This window comes from Pangasianodon hypophthalmus, chromosome 4, assembly GCF_027358585.1.
Source record: "Pangasianodon hypophthalmus isolate fPanHyp1 chromosome 4, fPanHyp1.pri, whole genome shotgun sequence".
Classification (NCBI taxonomy): Eukaryota; Metazoa; Chordata; class Actinopteri; order Siluriformes; family Pangasiidae; genus Pangasianodon; species Pangasianodon hypophthalmus.
The window spans coordinates 10,711,027-10,729,964 of record NC_069713.1 but is presented as its reverse complement, the minus strand read 5'-3'; the positions used below and the strand labels follow the sequence as shown (position 1 = coordinate 10,729,964).

The 18,938-nt window shown below is 38.9% G+C and overlaps 1 protein-coding gene, 1 long non-coding RNA gene and 7 other non-coding genes across 10 annotated transcripts in view; 8 read left to right on the top strand and 1 right to left on the bottom strand.

Annotated features, from left to right (window-relative positions):
• The window catches only part of LOC113540370 (uncharacterized), a 54,956-nt gene extending 52,807 nt beyond the window's left edge, over positions 1-2,149 (bottom strand). The window contains exon 1 of the transcript XR_008301583.1: positions 1,470-2,149. The gene's annotated coding sequence lies outside the window, so the exon portion shown is untranslated. The remainder of the gene's footprint in view (positions 1-1,469) is intronic.
• Positions 2,007-2,219, top strand: LOC113540700 (small nucleolar RNA U3). Its single transcript, XR_003404074.3, has one exon. It is a non-coding gene; the product is annotated as a small nucleolar RNA U3 (small nucleolar RNA).
• An 872-nt stretch (positions 2,220-3,091) lies between these two features.
• On the top strand, positions 3,092-3,304 carry LOC117597227 (small nucleolar RNA U3). The gene has a single exon (XR_004578135.1). It is a non-coding gene; the product is annotated as a small nucleolar RNA U3 (small nucleolar RNA).
• Positions 3,305-4,199: 895 nt separating this feature from the next.
• LOC113540709 (small nucleolar RNA U3) lies at positions 4,200-4,407 on the top strand. Its single transcript, XR_003404083.3, has one exon. It is a non-coding gene; the product is annotated as a small nucleolar RNA U3 (small nucleolar RNA).
• A 614-nt stretch (positions 4,408-5,021) lies between these two features.
• LOC113540720 (small nucleolar RNA U3) lies at positions 5,022-5,234 on the top strand. The gene has a single exon (XR_003404094.1). It is a non-coding gene; the product is annotated as a small nucleolar RNA U3 (small nucleolar RNA).
• An 859-nt stretch (positions 5,235-6,093) lies between these two features.
• LOC117596979 (uncharacterized) lies at positions 6,094-17,709 on the top strand. 2 transcript variants are annotated; one of them, XR_008301584.1, is made up of 3 exons: positions 6,094-7,394; positions 8,352-8,474; positions 12,439-17,709. It is a non-coding gene; the product is annotated as an uncharacterized LOC117596979 (long non-coding RNA). The 2 variants fall into 2 exon arrangements; XR_004577931.2 differs by having other exon boundaries at positions 6,101-7,199.
• Positions 6,404-6,616, top strand: LOC117597222 (small nucleolar RNA U3). Its single transcript, XR_004578128.2, has one exon. It is a non-coding gene; the product is annotated as a small nucleolar RNA U3 (small nucleolar RNA).
• LOC117597220 (small nucleolar RNA U3) lies at positions 12,748-12,960 on the top strand. The gene has a single exon (XR_004578126.2). It is a non-coding gene; the product is annotated as a small nucleolar RNA U3 (small nucleolar RNA).
• On the top strand, positions 17,492-17,704 carry LOC117597218 (small nucleolar RNA U3). Its single transcript, XR_004578124.2, has one exon. It is a non-coding gene; the product is annotated as a small nucleolar RNA U3 (small nucleolar RNA).
• Positions 17,710-18,938: the final 1,229 nt, after the last annotated feature.

Below are 18,938 nucleotides of genomic sequence, written 5' to 3'. Positions count from 1 at the left end.
CACGGAAGATATTTCATTCATAAATGTTCAAAAGACTCTGAGTAAAAAAAAAAGAGGGGGGGAACAAACATCATGCATCTTGGTGCAGGAACTATAGTATTCAGTTAATCTTTGTAAGAACTAAAGAGCTCAGTGTGTAGTCTGTTTCAGATACCTTTTGAATCACTGCTCTGTCATCTACACCAATCAGCCATAACATTAAAACCACCTGCCTCATATTGTGTAGGTCACACCTTCTGTCTAATCAGGTTTGAGAATTCAGCCACTCTGTGGTATAAGATGCATTATCATATATTATTCATTATTTAATGATAATGGTACAGTCTATAACACCATTAAGAATGTTCATGAGAGCCTCAACTTCTGCTCATGCATGAGCAGGAGGATGACCAAGATGATGAAGAACAAAACTGGTTTGAATCAGAGCTCTACTTTAAGGCTGTGTGTTTGGGTTGAGCAAGATGTTATTGAGAAAAGACCTTGAATTACTCCATAACATTTATTATCTAGCAGCCTCACGGTGAACCAGCAGAAGGTCACACAGGCATAAGTTCAAAGCAGATGCTAGTTAATTAATACAAAAATAAAGGTTTATCACAAGCTGACCCCAAATTCGCATCCATATTTTGAACTCATCTTTGACAGGAGAAGCTAAATTCAAGTTGCATGATCTAATCCTTTAGGCTAATGATCCGATTCAGTACACTGAGTCATTCAAAATGATTCGAAATAAAGAGAGAGAGACTAAATTCCCAAGAAAAGGAGGACCTGTGTGAGTTAAAAACTTGCTGTGTGTTTTTAGAGAGTATAGATCAGTGTCTGCACGGTTGTCTGCTTAATTATCTAGTCTAATGAAGGTAAGCGTGTATGCTAGCAGGTTTAAAGTCTGCATCAGCCAGACGTGACTTGCATTTACTGCAGTTATCCCACATATAAGTTGCAGATGAGTGACTTTTCAGAAACTTTTCATCCCTTTCAGTTTGTGATTACATTTTTACTTCCTATACTTATTACTAAATGCCTTTTCCCCGAACTGAACGGTGTTAAATTAAACTCAAGCTAGCTCTGTGTTCTTACAGGACTTCCTGTATTTGTAATTTCGTGATTATTTAGGGTGTTTGTTTGTTGGTTTGTTTGTTTGTTTTTTGTTTTTTTTATTAATGGTCTGTGGGCCAGATCTAGCCATTAAGTACATTTTACTGGCCCTTTAATTGGTTTGTATTACCAAATTAAAAAAAAAAAAAAACTCAGACTGTCACTGTATGCATCACATTTATTCCAATTTGATCTACACCATCAGTAACAGTTGATTATAATAAGCAATCCCTTCATCTCAAGGTTCAGCAACTGTCTCTCTTCATCTGTCTAGCTAGGATGCGTCCTCTACTGAACTCCTCTGTCGCATGGTTTCATTTCAAATTACGTAAGAACTTTTCCGAATGCCATTTATATAAATAATGAAATCTTACCTCTAATTTGTTATCATTAAAGCCGCGAGTCTTCGGCAGCCCGGAACATGAAATAGATCATTAGTTTCCGGCGGTCTTATTTAACAAACGTACTTCCGTTTCAATTCCGTTCCCGAAAATAAAGAAAAATAATAAGAAGAAAATAATCCCGTATATTTGTTAACATATTAACAGTGTGAGAAAGAGTATGTTTTAAACGTATAATGGAAACTCAGCTGCGCGGTGCCGCCATTAGCCAGTTAAAACATCTTTTTAAAGGGGCGAGACCACGTGAGTCTGCGTGCACCAATGAAAGCTGAATAAGTTCAAATTACAAATCATGCCGCAAAGCATGGTGGGGGATATTTATATATTTCAATTAAAAAAAAACGATTTTCTGCTTTTATTCGATGTGAATTCAAAACTTCTTTGTTTTTACCATACTCTACATGGATAGCTGTTCATTTTCATGTGTGTTGTGTGTAGAATCATAAATCTGCCATCTTCAGGATCTGTGTGATATTTGAAGTGCTCGAGTGTCTGAGGATGTGAGAAGTTAAGACTATACTTTCAGGGATCATTTCTATAGTCTCTAACTAGGAAATGTGATTTGAAAGCGTTACGTCTCTCTAATCACGATGATGAGTTTTGATGTATTTCTCTGAGCGTGAATCGGATTTTAGCTAGTGATTTTATCATGAGCTTTAGTCATTGATGAACGTTCTCTGTTTCTTATGGAACATGAGAGGAGAAGTACATGGTCAGAGTGATTAGTGATTTGGTTGTTCAAAAACAGAGCTGTTGGTGTGGGCTGTTATTTTGAATCTAAATGTTTGTTTATACGTTTAATGAGTTTCAAAGTTGATGTTTTAAAAACTTAGGACATGTAAAATGTTTTTTGCAGTTTAGAGAGTTTTATTGATGTGTAATTTTTTGTGTAGTGTTAATATTAGTATGCTTATGAATAGTCTGAAATATTGCTTGTTTAATGTGAAATAAAGTGGAGATCTGAGAAAAGAAGTACATGATCAGAGTGATTAGTGGTTTCTTTGTGTGAAAAGCAGAGGGTTTTTTTTAAGGTTGTTACTGGTTGGTGTTGATAAACTTCATATAGGTTTGGTGAATGCCTAGTTATGGTGGCTTTTATGATTTATTTGTCTGTAATTTGGTAAGTGAATAAGTAAACTGGGTGTTACAATTCCTGCTTAATTCGCAGGGTGTTTTTTTTAATGATAGTATTAAATGCGTATGTTTATGAATAGCTTGAAGCATTGCATTTTCTAAGTGAGATAAAATTTAGACTTGCCAGCTTTATGGCTCTTATTTCTAAGTAGGAAACACATTTTGAGAGTGTTGTGTCTCAGTAACCACGCTACTCATCTCATGACTCATTCTCCACTTCTGAGAAAGTTACAGCAAGTGATTTCTATAGGACCCTCAGCAGGAGGGGGGTGTGCGTATGGCTATAAAACAAAGCAATTTTCTGCTTTTATTCAATATGAATTCAAGCCTTCTTTGTTTTTACAATATAGATGTGGATAGCTGTTCATTTTCGTGTGTGTTGTGTGTAGAATCATAAATCTGCCATCTTCAAGATCTGTGTGATATTTGAAGTGCTCGAGTGTCTGAGGAAGTGAGAAGTTAAGACTATACTTTCAGGGATCATTTCTATAGTTTCTAACTAGGAAATGTGATTTGAAAGCGTTATGTCTCTCTAATCACAATGATGAGCTTTGATGTATTTCTCTGAGCGTGAATCGGATTTTAGCTAGTGATTTTGTCATGAGCTTTAATCATTGATGAATGTTCTCTGTTTCTTATGGAACATGAGAGGAGAAGTACATGGTCAGAGTGATTAGTGGCTTCTTTGTTTGAAAGCAGAAGAATTGGTGTAGATTATGAAGTTGGTTATTATTTTGTGAGTAAGTGGTTTTTGGGTGTTCTTGTATGTGTAATGGTTTTCAGAGTTGATGCTTTAAAGGTTTAGTAAATACAAAATGTTTTTTGCTGTTTGGGGGGTTTGCCGATGATTATTTTTTTGAGTAGTGTTAATATTAGTATGCTTATGAATAGTCTGAAATATGGCTTGTTCAATGTGAAATAAAGTGGAGATCTGAGAGGAGAAGTACATGATCAGAGTGATTAGTGGTTTCATTGTGTGAAAAGCAGAGGGTTTTTTTTAAGGCTGTTACTGGTTGGTGTTGATAAACTTCATATAGGTTTGGTGAATGCCTAGTTATGGTGGCTTTTATGATTTATTTGTCTGTAATTTGGTAAGTGAATAAATAAACTGGGTGTTACAATTCCTGCTTAATTCGCAGGGTGTTTTTTTTTTTTATGATAGTATTAAATGTTTATGTTTATGAATAGCTTGAAGCATTGCATTTTCTAAGTGAGATAAAATTTAGACTTGCCAGCATTACGGCTCTTATTTCTAAGTGGGAAACACATTTTGAGAGTGTTGTGTCTCAGTAACCACGCTACTCATCTCATGACTCATTCTCCACTTCTGAGAAAGTTACAGCAAGTGATTTCTTTAGGACCTTCAGCAGGAGGGGGATGTGCTTATGGCTATAAAACAAAGCAATTTTCTGCTTTTATTCAATATGAATTCAAGCCTTCTTTGTTTTTACAATATAGATGTGGATAGCTGTTCATTTTCGTGTGTGTTGTGTGTAGAATCATAAATCTGCCATCTTCAGGATCTGTGTGATATTTGAAGTGCTCGAGTGTCTGAGGAAGTGAGAGGTTAAGATTATACTTTCAGGGATCATTTCTATAGTCTCTAACTAGGAAATGTGATTTGAAAGCGTTACGTCTCTCTAATCACGATGATGAGCTTTGATGTATTTCTCTGAGCGTGAATCGGATTTTAGCTAGTGATTTTGTCATGAGCTTTAATCATTGATGAACGTTCTCTGTTTCTTATGAAACAGGAGAAGTACATGATCAGAGTGATTAGTAGCTTCATTGTGGGAAAAGCAGAGGTTTTTTTTTTTTTAAGGCTGTTACTGGTTGGTGTTGATAATAAACTTCATATAGGTTTGGTGAATGCCTAGTTATGGTGGCTTTTATGATTTATTTGTCTGTAATTTGGTAAGTGAATAAATAAACTGGGTGTTACAATTCCTGCTTAATTCACAGGGTTATTTTTCTTTTTTGGTAGTATTAAATGCGTATGTTTATGAATAGCTTGAAGCATTACGTTTTCTAAGTGAAATAAAATTTAGACTTGCCAGTGTTACAGCTCTTATTTCTAAGTAGGAAACACATTTTGAGAGTGTTGTGTATCAGTAACCACACTACTCATCTCATGACTCATTCTCCACTTGTAGAAAAAAGTTGATACTTCTTCAACTGAAGGTCCTAAAGCTGTGTATGTTCTTCTACCTGGCATTTGATCAAGGAACTGCAGGATCCTTTAACTGCGGAAGTAACTCAGCCCTGTGGGCGCAAAGCATGATGGGAATGTTCATTCATTGGTAAAAAAAAATCAAGTAGAATATAAAACCTGCAATCTTCAGCATCTGTGTGATATTTGAAGTGCTCGACTGTCTGAGGAAGTGAGAGGTTAAGACTATACTTTCAAGAATTATTTCTATAGTATTTAACTAGGAAATGTGATTTGAAAGTGTTATGTCTCTCTAATCACAATGATGAGGACTGATGTGCTCTTCTGAGCATGAGTCAGGTTGAAGCTGGTGATTCTTTCACAAGTTTTAATTATTGATGAACATTTGTCACTTCTTAGGAAGAGTGAGAAGAAGAGTACATGATCAGAGTGATTATCCTGAAATTATAAATTAGGTGTTTTTTATGCTGCTGATGGCAGATGTATAACTTTTTTTTTCCTATTATACAGCTATGATTGAGTCTGAACATAATTATTTTGCTTACTTTTGATGTCCTTCTTTCTTAGATATATAACTTAGAAGTAAAAACACATGACATCATGTGAATATCATCACATATAAAAATAATTACATCATGTAAGATCTCATACGTGGAAAATAAAACTATATGCCCTACTTGTGTAAAGTTAAAGTTAAGATAAGTTTTAGGAGAATCACATAGAAATAAATGAATGGTTAAAAATATCACACGTGAAAATAAATGGATCATGTGGATCATCATCACGTGAGAAAATCAAGTAAAAATGAATAATGGGAAAAAATCACACGTGAAAATAAACATGCACTGAATGTGAAACGTGAAGTGGTCTAAAAGCCACGTGTGAACTGCTCACGAGTTGTGATTAGTCACATGTGAAAGTCACGTGATGTTTCTGGAAGGAAAGGACACACAAGCGAGCAATCCTGAAAAAACAAACGGTTTTGGCTGAGGTAAAAACACAGAAGAATAAAATATAAGCGACTCGACAGGAAAGAGGGGGTTTGTAGGAAACTTACTGCGTTTTTAGAGCAGACACATGACATCATGTGACCTTCTAAAGCAACCTTAGAACAAATAGCTATAAGTGAAATGACTGTGTGTATATAAATGGTGTGTGTGTGTGTGTCTTTCTTTCTTGACTCCATAATGTCAGTTCAATGACAAATGGAGCAAGTGATCATCCATCAAGTGTCCGACTACACCTCTCTCTCTCTCTCTCACCCGTGTGATGACCGAGAAAAAACGACCCTAAAGCTGTGTGTGTTCTTCCACCTGGCGTCTGATCGAGGAACTGCAGGATCCTTTAACTGCGGAAGTAACTCAGCCCTGTGGGCGCAAAGCATGATGGGAATGTTCATTCATTCGTATAAAGAGCAATTTTCTGCTTTTATTCGAGATGAATTCATGTCAGTTTTCCAGTCATGTTTTTGGATAGTCTGTGTAGATAGCTGTTCATTTGCATGTGTGTTATGTGCAGAATCTAAATACGTACCAGAATACCTGCCATCTTCAGGATCTGTGTGATATTTGAAGTGCTCGAGTGTCTGAGGAAGTGGGAGGTTAAGACTATACTTTCAGGGATCATTTCTATAGTCTCTAACTAGGAAATGTGATTTGAAAGCGTTACGTCTCTCTAATCACGATGACGAGGTCTGATGTGCTTTTCTGAGCGTGAATCGGGTTGAAACTAATGATTCGTTCATGAGTTTTAATCATTGATGAACGTTCTTCATTTCTTAGGAAATGTGAGAGGAAGAGTACATGATCAGAGTGATTATTACTGAATTGTTAATGAAAGAATTATGTTTTATTTTGGTCAGAATTGTTATGTTATGTTTTTAATGGTGGAAGTAGAAGTGTTTTTAGTGTAATGTAATGAAATGGTGTGAGAGGTATTAAGTAAAAACGCGGTAAGTTGTGTGAATCTGGTCATATACGCGAATAAACACTCCATAGGAAGAATTCATGCCAGAAATAAAACTAAGTACTCTATACGTGTGATGTTAAAATAAAATAAAATAAATATGGAGTCACGTAAAATTTGTTAATCAGCACAACACGCTGCAAAAAACAAAAAGTGCTCTCACCAAGCAGAAGACTGAGACTCAGAAAATGGACATCAGCAAGAGGAAAGACTCTTTAAACTGGATCTCAGCCTTTCATATGGATCTATGGATTGAAATCAGTTTAAGACTGAAGGAGTTTTGGAGTTTTTGGGTGGGAGGGTGGAGAGTCTGAGGGGTTTTAAAACATGTAAATATGCAAAACTGCTGCATTAAAGGCATCTTCAAATGTATCAAGAAGTCTCTCTCTCTCGCTGTGCATGCTGGGAGTGTGGGGAATGTGAGCGTCTCACAGGTGAGAGGAGCGATGTAAATTCAGTGTGCTTTGTTATTTTCTCCTTTTTCTTACTTTAATATTTCATTTTCGTGTGTATGTGTGTTTTCTTTTCTTAACGTTAAACCTGGTGGGAGTTTTCTCGCATATTTATACTTTTCTGGTGAGAGTTCAGAGTAACTTCATGGCGGATGGCGGAGATGGAGTTTCATCCGAGTGGGTGTAACGTCTCTCTCTCTCTCTCTCTCTCTCTCTTTCTTTCTTTCTCTCTCTTTCTTTCTTTCTTCCTTTCTTTCTTTCTCTCTCTCTCTCTCTCTCTCTCACACACACTCCGCCATGGAGTCAGATGTGACGCCTCTCTCTCTCTCTCTCTCTCTCTCACACACACTCCGCCATGGAGTCAGGTGTGATTCTCTCTCTCTCACACACACTCCGCCATGGAGTCAGATGTGACGCCTCTCTCTCTCTCTCTCTCTCACTCTCTCTCTCACACACACTCCGCCATGGAGTCAGGTGTGATGTCTCTCTCTCTCTCTCTCTCTCACTCTCTCTCTCACACACACTCCGCCATGGAGTCAGATGTGACGCCTCTCTCTCTCTCTCTCTCTCTCACTCTCTCTCTCACACACACTCCGCCATGGAGTCAGGTGTGATGTCTCTCTCTCTCTCTCTCTCTCTCTCTCTCTCTCACACACTCCGCCATGGAGTCAGGTGTGATGTCTCTCTCTCTCTCTCTCTCTCTCTCTCTCTCCGCCATGGAGTCAGGTGTGATGTCTCTCTCTCTCTCTCTCTCTCTCTCTCTCTCCGCCATGGAGTCAGGTGTGACGCCTCTCTCTCTCTCTCTCTCTCTCTCTCCGCCATGGAGTCAGGTGTGACGCCTCTCTCTCTCTCTCTCTCTCTTACTCCGCCATGGAGTCGGGTGTGACGCCTCTCTCTCTCTCTCTCTCTCTCTTACTCCGCCATGGAGTCGGGTGTGACGCCTCTCTCTCTCTCTCTCTCTCTCTTACTCCGCCATGGAGTCAGGTGTGACGCCTCTCTCTCTCTCTCTCTCTCTTACTCCGCCATGGAGTCAGGTGTGACGCCTCTCTCTCTCTCTCTCTCTCTCTTACTCCGTCATGGAGTCAGGTGTGACGCCTCTCTCTCTCTCTCTCTCTTACTCCGTCATGGAGTCAGGTGTGTGCCCGACGCCGGCGCCACAGTGGAGGATGTACTCGTGCTTCCAGGATGAACAAAGCTATGGTGATCTTTCTGAAGGAGTGGAGTTTAGTCAGTCATTTGATTGAGAGCGGAGTTTGGGTGAGTGGTGCGTTCACAGTCGTTTCACCGCTGGTGTCTCAGTCAGTCAGAGTCACAATCTCTAATGTCTCCCCGTTCATTCCTAATCACGACATTGAAAAGGAACTGTCAAGAGTTAGAATGGTAGTTAGAATGGTTCCACTAGGGAGTAAAAATGAGTCTCTTTAGCATGAATCTCTTTAACATGTCTTTTAGACAGCAGGTGTTCAGCAGGTGTTCAGCAGGTGTTCAGGTGTTGGATTCGTCTACTCTTAACATTTCTTTCCGAGTTCTACACGACGCCAAATCCTACATGATTTACACGAGTACTGGAAGTTTAAAATGTTTTGAATGCGGTGACATCGGACGTAAAAAAGATGCATGCCCACATAAAACGAACATTGAAAATAATAAAAACAAAAAAGAAGATGAAACTTCTGGGCCAAATGTGTCAGCGGAGAAAGGCAAAAAAGACGATGCAGAAAAAAAAAGAGTGAAACTGAAAATTAGGGAGTCGATTTGGCCCAGAATGAAACGCAGGACAATCAGGAAGTAAGTAACTGTAAAGAACTGTGGTGAGGAATTGTGTTAATGGCAGTGATAAAGTGGAGGTGTGTGCTGGTGATGAAGTTGGTGTAAGTGCTGTTCAGTGTGAGGTGAGAACTGTAAACAGTGATGATGGAGATACACCACAACCTTCTCCACCACAGGGAGAACTTACTGATATAACTGATGGACTGGATGAGATGGGTGATGATGACAGTTTCTCAGAAATGTTGGACATCATATCTCAGCATGGAGATGATCCGTTATATACGGTGAAGGAAATGAATGACTTTTTGGATGAGACCTTTGGCAAGACAGTTGAGGTTCAGAACTTTTTCCAGATGATAACAAATTTCTGAAATCAGGCAATAAAATCCAGAAGGCTGCGGGGTTTGATGAATTAAGCAAAAGGAAAAGATTTAGAATGAAAAAAAATTGTGACAAAATTAAGAAGAAATAAAGGAAAGACGTTGGTGAAAAAGCTTTCGAAAGTCACAAAGGGTGAGCTGTCTATCCTGCTCTGTTCTGTTCTTTTCTCTTTCTGTCTGTCCTCCTCTTATTTGTCTTTTTATGGGGAGCCTAAACGTAGGAACAATTAACATTAATGGAGGGAGGGATCATAGAAAAAGGGCAGTTTTGTATGAATATATTCAAAATAAAGACATCAATATTACTTTTTTTTTGCAAGTGTAGTGATTTAGCTAATGAAGTAGAATGGAGAATGTGCTGGGAAGGTAAAATCTTTCTAAGTCATGGTACCAGCCTTAGTGGAGGTGTTGCAGTTCTGTTCTCAGAGAAGCTCAGTGTGACTCATTCATCTTCATATGAGATAGGTAAGGGCAGAAATTTGGTTGTACATATGGAGTTAATGGGTTTCCCGTTTCTTTTCATTAATGTTTACGCACCAAATAACGAAACAGAAAGGTTGAAGCTTTTCACAAAATTATATAGTGTTTTAGGAAAATTTGACCATGCGTGTGTAGTTCTCAGGGGTGACTGGAATTGCACTTTAGATCATACTTTAGACAGGAATGGAGAAGTAGCTTGTACCTTGTAGATGAAGTACCTCCATCTGCTAATTCATTGAGAAATATCATTAGAAAGTATGGCTTGTTTGATGTATGGAGAGTGGAACACCCAGTAGTGAGGCAGTACACATGGGTTAAGGCCTCCCATGATCATATTAGTACTGCAGGGCTAGATTGATTTTATGATAGTAAAAAATAGTAGTAACTGAGTTTTGAAGGCTAATATTTTTCCAAATGGTTTTACCGATCATCATTTATGTACGACTGAAGTAAGTTTAAAAAAGTCACAGTGCTCCAGTTATTATTGGCATTTTAATCTTAAGCTTTTACATGATACTTTATTTTGTGAAAAGTTGGGGTTATTTTGGTCTAGGTGGCAGGAACAGAAAAATGATTATGAAGATTTAGTGCAATGGTGGGAGGTGGGGAAAGCTCAAATAAGAATATTTTGTCAGAACTATACAGCTCACTCAAGTAGTCTTGTTAAGAACACTGTTAAAGCACTTGAGAGAGAAATTAGTGAAATTGGAGACAGGTGAAATGATGATAATTCTGATCAAGTGGAAAAATTAGGAGAAAAGAGGAAAGCTTTGGCATCTCTGTTTCACAAGCAAGCAAAAAGAGCTTTAATTAGGGCTCGTTTTTCTTCTTAAGGGAAATAGATGCTCCCCTTTTTTTTCCAATTTGGCCGCTTCTGCTTTATGGCGTAAAATGAATGTTCTGGAGCCCCCAGCCAGTGTTGTTCAAGAACTACAAAAGAAGCTAATTGGTTTCTTTTGAGATGGACAGCACTGGACAAAAGCTGCTGTACTTTTCCTGCCCATTCAAGAGGGAGGACAAGGCCTGATGGACATTAAAAACAGAATCAAGAATTTCAGACTTCAAGCAGCACAAAGATTGCTGTATTTGGAACCTTGCTGGGCTGATATAGCTCATGCTCTGTTACCAAAAGCAGATGTTCTCAAATGCAATATGCAACTGTTTTTAATCAGACTGGTTAATTGAGGGACATTTCTCTATTCTATAGAGCTGTTTTAAGAGCATGGGCCTCAGTTTGTAAGTTAAGAGGACCCTGACAAATCTTTGGATAGAGAATGAACCCCTTTTTAACAACCCGCTGATACAAACACAGGTGCTGGAACCTAGGAGTGTGTGAAATATAATGGCAAGAGTGGGATGTATAAAAATTGCTGGTCTAAAGAATGGTACAAACTGGAAGAGTCCAGAGGAAATGTGCAACTTGACCAGCATCAAGTCTACAAGAGTCATGAAGAGAATAATGGAAGGAATATTTTCAACAATACCTGTACCTCTTCAGACAAAGTTTAGCAGAAAATGAACTTGCTGAACAGGACAGAGAAAGGCATGACAAGTTTCTCCAACTACAGGTCTGAGTGGCGGTGGACATGGAGCCAGAAGAAGGTTCTCTGCTGAGTTTCAGGACTCCAGAGTTGAAAGGCTTTGAGAATGTTTCAGAAAAGGCACTATACACCATTTGTGTGAGAGTGTCTCACTACACCACATTCAAAGACTACAAGGAGTCAAAGTGGTCAGATTTGTTTGGGCCAGACTCGTCCCCCAAGGGCTGCTGGAGGTCCCTGTACAAACCTCCTATAGAGAAACGCTCTGCAATGGAGTCCAATTGATCTCCAATGGAGGGTTGTTCAGTGGGTGGTAGCTACAAACAAACACGTGGCACGTATTGACCCCACTGTAGAGAAAGAGTGTCCTTTTTGTAGCACTGAAGAGTCAGTAGATCATTTGGATTTTAGAGTGATGGGCCAGAAGACTTGGGAGAGGTTCTGATGAAGAACATTTTATTTTTGGACCTAAATATGTTGCCTCAAGGAGGAAAAAAAAAATTCTTTAATCACCTTTTTGGTGGAAGAAGCAAATCTGGCCATATGGTTAACACAAAAAAAGAAATTGAAAGGAGAGGGTGTAGCAGACCCTGAGACTGTGTTAAAGGCACTTATAGCTGCTAGAATTAGGGCTGAGTTTGCATACTTTAAGTTGACAAACAATCTGGATGGTTTTATTGAAGCTTGGGCTTTGAATGATGTTCTGTGTACAGTGGACTAGGATAATGAACTAATTTAAAATTTGTGAAGCATGTTTTTAAGCACGTATATGTATGAATTTCAACTGTAAAAATGAGAATTGTGCAAGTGTATTTATTAGGGGGTTGTTTTCTTTTTTCCTCTTCTCCTCGATGAGTGATATTGCTTATGATCCTTTCTCTTTAAAGATATGTACAGCAAATGACGGTCAGATAAATGTGAAACACATTAATACAGTGTAAACATAAATAAAGGTGAGTGAAAAGTCTCTCTCTCTCTCTCTCTCTCTCTCTCTCTCTCTCTCTCTCTCTCTCTCTCTCTCTCTCTCTCTCTCGTGTGATGGTCCTAAAGCTGTGTGTGTTCTTCCACCTGGCGTCTGATCGAGGAACTGCAGGATCCTTTAACTGCGGAAGTAACTCAGCCCTGTGGGCGCAAAGCATGATGGGAATGTTCATTCATTCGTATAAAGAGCAATTTTCTGCTTTTATTCGAGATGAATTCATGTCAGTTTTCCAGTCATGTTTTTTGGATAGTCTGTGTAGATAGCTGTTCATTTGCATGTGTGTTATGTGCAGAATCTAAATACGTACCAGAATACCTGCCATCTTCAGGATCTGTGTGATATTTGAAGTGCTCGAGTGTCTGAGGAAGTGAGAGGTTAAGACTATACTTTCAGGGATCATTTCTATAGTCTCTAACTAGGAAATGTGATTTGAAAGCGTTACGTCTCTCTAATCACGATGACGAGGTCTGATGTGCTTTTCTGAGCGTGAATCGGGTTGAAACTAATGATTCGTTCATGAGTTTTAATCATTGATGAACGTTCTTCATTTCTTAGGAAATGTGAGAGGAAGAGTACATGATCAGAGTGATTGTTATTGGATTGGTAATAATAGATACTTACTCAACGAGTTTTCGTAGCGTGTTTTTTAATTTGTTTTGCGTTTTTGTCTTTAAGTTTTCTTTTATTAATAAGGAAGGTAAGATAGTAAAGTGGATCTTCTTGCTATGCAATGAAATCGTATAAGAAGTATTAAGTGAAAACGCTGTTGTGTGAATGTGATCGTATACGCGAATGAATGCTCTGTAGGAAAAATTCATGCAGAAACAAAATTAAGTTCTCTGTACGTGTAAAGTTTGTGAACATAAAATAAATATGGGGTCACAAAAACAATCATTAAAATGTGACGCGAAAGAAAGTTAACCATGTGATAATGAATGGATCATGTGGGGGGAATCACATGAAAATAAACAAGTCACGTGAGAAAACCACGTGATAATGTATCCTGGGGGGACACCTTAAACTCAACACACGTGCTACGTGTGAAAAGACTTGTGAAGTGTCTAAAAACCACACGTGTAAACTTCACACCAGTTTGGATTATTTCCATGTGAAGGTCAACACAGTAGAGCTGAGGACCAGAAAAATGGAAGAAAGTGAAGAAAGTGAGGAACAGCAGTGAATGAGTGAATGTGGTGATGCAGGAGAGTGAAGAGCCAGTGTGCAGTACAGGAGCTACAGGTGGAGAACAGCTCACACACATGCAGCACGGAGAGATCACATCAGATCAGCCAAGATTTTCAGACACTTCAGAAACCTTGCACAACACACTGCAAAAAACGAAAAGCGCTCTCACCAAGCAGAAGACTGAGACTCAGAAAATGGACAGCAGCAACAGGAAAGACTCTTTAAACTGGATCACGGCCTTTCATATGGATCTATGGATTGAAATCAGTTTAAGACTGAAGGAGTTTTGGGTTTTTGGGTGGGAGGAAATAACCCCAACTTTTCACAGCATAAAGTATCATATGAAGGCTTAAGATTACAATGCCAATAATAAGTAGAGTGCTGTGCTAGAGCGCATCCAGTCCATCAGTTATATCAGTAAGTTCTCCCTGTGGTGGAGAAGGTTGTGGAGTATCTCCATCATCACTGCTTACAGTTCTCACCTCACACTGAACAGCACTTACACCAACTTCATCACCAGCACACACCTCCACTTTATCACTGCCATTAACACAATTCCTCACCACAGTTCTTTACAGTTACTTACTTCCTGATTGTCCTGCGTTTCATTCTGGGCCAAATCGACTCCCTAATTTTCAGTTTCTTTTTCAATTTTGAGCAAAAACAAGGAGAAAGAAAACTTATGCTACACTTGAAACTGCCAGGTGGGACTTCAACATCTAATCCAAAAGAAATGAGAAAACTTGCAAAGGACTTTTACACCGAATTGTTTAAAGCTGGAGAATGTGACAATAGACAAATAGCTATCTACTAAGGGACCTGCCAAAGTTGACTGATGCTCAGAGACAATGCCTTGATGCTAATATCCAATCAGAGGAAATGTCAGAAGCTGTAAAACAACTCTCTACAGGTCAATCTCCAGGTATAGATGAACTTCCTTCTGAATTTTATAAGCACTTTTGGTTCTATAGGACTGCTCATAGGAAAAATGAACTGCCGACCAGTTGCAGAAGAGCACTTTTATCTTTATTACCCAAAAAAGGTGACCTTGGACTGCTAAAGAACAGGAGACCAGTAGCAATACTGTGTACTGACTGCAAAATCCTTGCTAAGTGCCTTTCAAATAGATGAAAAAATTTTTTAGAATATGTTATTAATGATTACCAGACCTATTGTGTGCCAAACAGAGCAATAATGGATAATCTTTTTCTTGTGCATGATGTGATAAATATAGCTAATGGTAATAATGAAGATATAGGATCACTTTTAATTGATCGAGAGTAAGCCTTCGATAGGGTTGATCATCTTTATCTATTTTAAACCCATAAAGCATTTGGTTTTGGTCAAAGTTTTATTTCATGGATTAAACTTTTATACAGTGGCGCATCTGTATTGATAAAGGCAGGGGGTGTTCTAAGTTATCCAGTGTTAGTTAATAGCGGTATAAGGCAAGGCTCTCCATTATCAGGGCAGTTGTACTCTTTGGCTATTGAGCCTTTGCTCTGCCATCTGAAGAAAAAATAGCAGGGGTTTCAAATTGACGTTTTCGAAAATAAACTAATTACCTTTTCTGCCTATGCTGATGATGTAACAGTTTTTTTATAAGAAGTGACAATGATGTATATAATTTAACAAAACTTTTAAACAATTATGAAAAGGCCTCATCAACTAAAGTAAATTGGGAAAAGAGTGAAGGATACCTAATGGGAGATTGGCATGGAAGGGCCACCCCCCCAGTTCTTCCAGGGAGAGTTAAATGGGGACGAGAAGGTTTGAAGATGTTAGGAGTGTATTTAGGAATGGAACAATATCAGCAGAAAAACTGGGAGGGTATGGTGGAGAAAATGTGTGACCGGTTGTCTCGATGGTCTTGGGTACTGCCGCAGCTATCTTATAGGGGGTAGGGTTTTGGTCACGAACAATCTGGCCGCTTCTGCTTTATGGCGTAAAATGAATGTTCTGGAGCCCCCAGCCAGTGTTGTTCAAGAACTACAAAAGAAGCTAATTGGTTTCTTTTGAGATGGACAGCACTGGACAAAAGCTGCTGTACTTTTCCTGCCCATTCAAGAGGGAGGACAAGGCCTGATGGACATTAGAAACAGAATCAAGAATTTCAGACTTCAAGCAGCACAAAGATTGCTGTATTTGGAACCTTGCTGGGCTGATATAGCTCATGCTCTGTTACCAAAAGCAGATGTTCTCAAATACAATATGCAACTGTTTTTAATCGGACTGGTTAATTGAGGGACATTTCCCCATTCTATAAAGCAGTTTTAAGAACATGGGCCTCAGTTTTTAAAGTTAAGAGGAAGCTCACAAATCTTTGACTTTGGATAAGGAATGAACCCCTTTTTAACAACCCGCTGATACAAACACAGGTGCTGGAACCTAGGAGTGTGTGAAATATAATGGCAAGAGTAGGATGTACAAAAATTGCTGATCTAAAGAGTGGTATAAACTGGAAGAGTCCAGAGGAAATGTGCAACTTGACCAGCATCAAGTCTACAAGAGTCATGAAGAGAATAATGGAAGGAATATTTTCAACAATACCTGTACCTCTTCAGACAAAGTTTAGCAGAAAATGAACTTGCTGAACAGGACAGAGAAAGGCATGACAAGTTTCTCCAACTACAGGTCTCAGTGGCGGTGGACATGGAGCCAGAAGAAGGTTCTCTGCTGAGTTTCAGGACTCCAGAGTTGAAAGGCTTTGAGAATGTTTCAGAAAAGGCACTATACACCATTTGTGTGAGAGTGTCTCACTACACCACATTCAAAGACTACAAGGAGTCAAAGTGGTCAGATTTGTTTGGGCCAGACTCGTCCCCCAAGGGCTGCTGGAGGTCCCTGTACAAACCTCCTATAGAGAAACGCACTGCAATGGAGTCCAATTGATCTCCAATGGAGGGTTGTTCAGTGGGTGGTAGCTACAAACAAACACGTGGCACGTATTGACCCCACTGTAGAGAAAGAGTGTCCTTTTTGTAGCACTGAAGAGTCAGTAGATCATTTGGATTTTAGAGTGATGGGTCAGAAGACTTGGGAGAGGTTCTGATGAAAAACTTTTTATTTTTGGACCTAAATATGTTGCCTCAAGGAGGAAAAAAAAAATTCTTTGATCACCTTTTTGGTGGAAGAAGCAAATCTGGCCATATGGTTAACACAAAAAAAGAAATTGAAAGGAGAGGGTGTAGCAGACCCTGAGACTGTGTTAAAGGCACTTATAGCTGCTAGAATTAGGGCTGAGTTTGCATACTTTAAGTTGACAAACAATCTGGATGGTTTTATTGAAGCTTGGGCTTTGAATGATGTTCTGTGTACAGTGGACTAGGATAATAAACTAATTTAAAATTTGTTAAAATTTTGAATTTGTTTTTAAGCACGTATATGTATGAATTTCAACTGTAAAAATGAGAATTGTGCAAGTGTATTTATTAGGGGGTTGTTTTCTTTTTTCCTCTTCTCCTCGATGAGTGATATTGCTTATGATCCTTTCTCTTTAAAGATATGTACAGCAAATGACGGTCAGATAAATGTGAAACACATTAATACAGTGTAAACATAAATAAAGGTGAGTGAAAAGTCTCTCTCTCTCTCTCTCTCTCTCTCACCCGTGTGATGACCCTAAAGCTGTGTGTGTTCTTCCACCTGGCGTCTGATCGAGGAACTGCAGGAGCCTTTAACAGCGGAAGTAACTCAGCCCTGTGGGCGCAAAGCATGATGGGAATGTTCATTCATTCGTATAAAGAGCAATTTTCTGCTTTTATTCGAGATGAATTCATGTCAGTTTTCCAGTCATGTTTTTTGGATAGTCTGTGTAGATAGCTGTTCATTTGCATGTGTGTTATGTGCAGAATCTAAATACGTACCAGAATACCTGCCATCTTCAGCATCTGTGTGATATTTGAAGTGCTCGAGTGTCTGAGGAAGTGAGAGGTTAAGACTATACTTTCAGGGATCATTTCTATAGTCTCTAACTAGGAAATATGATTTGAAAGTGTTACGTCTCTCTAATCACGATGACGAGGTCTGATGTGCTTTTCTGAGCGTGAATCGGGTTGAAACTAATGATTCGTTCATGAGTTTAAATCATTGATGAACGTTCTTCATTTCTTAGGAAATGTGAGAAGAAAAGTACATGATCAGAGTGATTATTGTTGAACTGTCAATAACAGACTTGTGTTTTTTGTTGCGTATGTTTTTATTAAACCAAAACGAAAAATTGCGTTTTATTGTTGTGAGGTGAGGTAGAATAAAAAGTGGTAAGTAAAAACGCAGCGAGTTGTGTGAATGTTATCATATATGAGAATGAATACATCGTAGGAGAAATTATACAAAAAATAATGAAACTAAGTGCTCTATACGTGTGAAGTTTGTGAAAGTAAAATAAATATGAAGTCACATAAAAAGAACCATTAGAATGTGACGCGAAAGGAAATTAATCACGTGACAATGAATGGCTCATGTGGGGGGATTACATGAACATAAACGAGTCACGTGAGGAAACCACGTGATAAAGAATCATGGGGGGGAAAAAACACCTTAAAATCAACACACGTGCTACATGTGAAACAACACGTGAAGTGTCTAAAAACCACATGTGTAAATTTATTTAGTCCCTTGTAGTTCTGTGTTGTTCTGTGTTTGTCTTATGTAGCGCCTTGGTCCTGGAGAAATATTGTTTCGTTTCACTATGTACTAACTGGCAGTATATGGATGAAATGACAGTAAACTCTACTTCGCTTCCCTTCCCTTCCCACCAGTTTGGATTATTTCCATGTGAAGGTTAACACAGTAGAGCTGAGGACGGGAAAAAGAGAAGAAAGTGAAGAAAGTGAGGAACAGCAGTGAATGTGGTGATGCAGGAGAGTGAAGAGCCAGTGTGCAGTACAGGAGCTACAGGTGGAGAACAGCTCACACACATGCAGCACGGAGAGATCACATCAGATCAGCCAAGATTTTCTGACACTTCAGAAACCTGAGGACAGAAACAGCCTGAGGACCTGTACACCACAGCACACACACACCAACAAAAGGTCAAACAAATGCATCACCCTCAAGCTACTTCCCGATAACGCAACATTTGTTCAATCAGCACAACATGCTGAAAATAAACAAAAAGTGCTCTCACCAAGCAGAAGACTGAGACTCAGAAAATGGACATCAGCAAGAGGAAAGACTCTTTAAACTGGATTACGGCCTTTCATATGGATCTATGGATTGAAATCAGTTTAAGACTGAAGGTGTTTGGGGTTTTTGGGTGGGAGGGTGAAGGGTCTGAGGGGTTTTAAAATATGTAAATATGCAAAACTGCTGCATTAAAGGCATCTTCAAATGTAACAAAAAATCTCTCTCTACATACTTACATTCTGTTGAAAAATGGCAT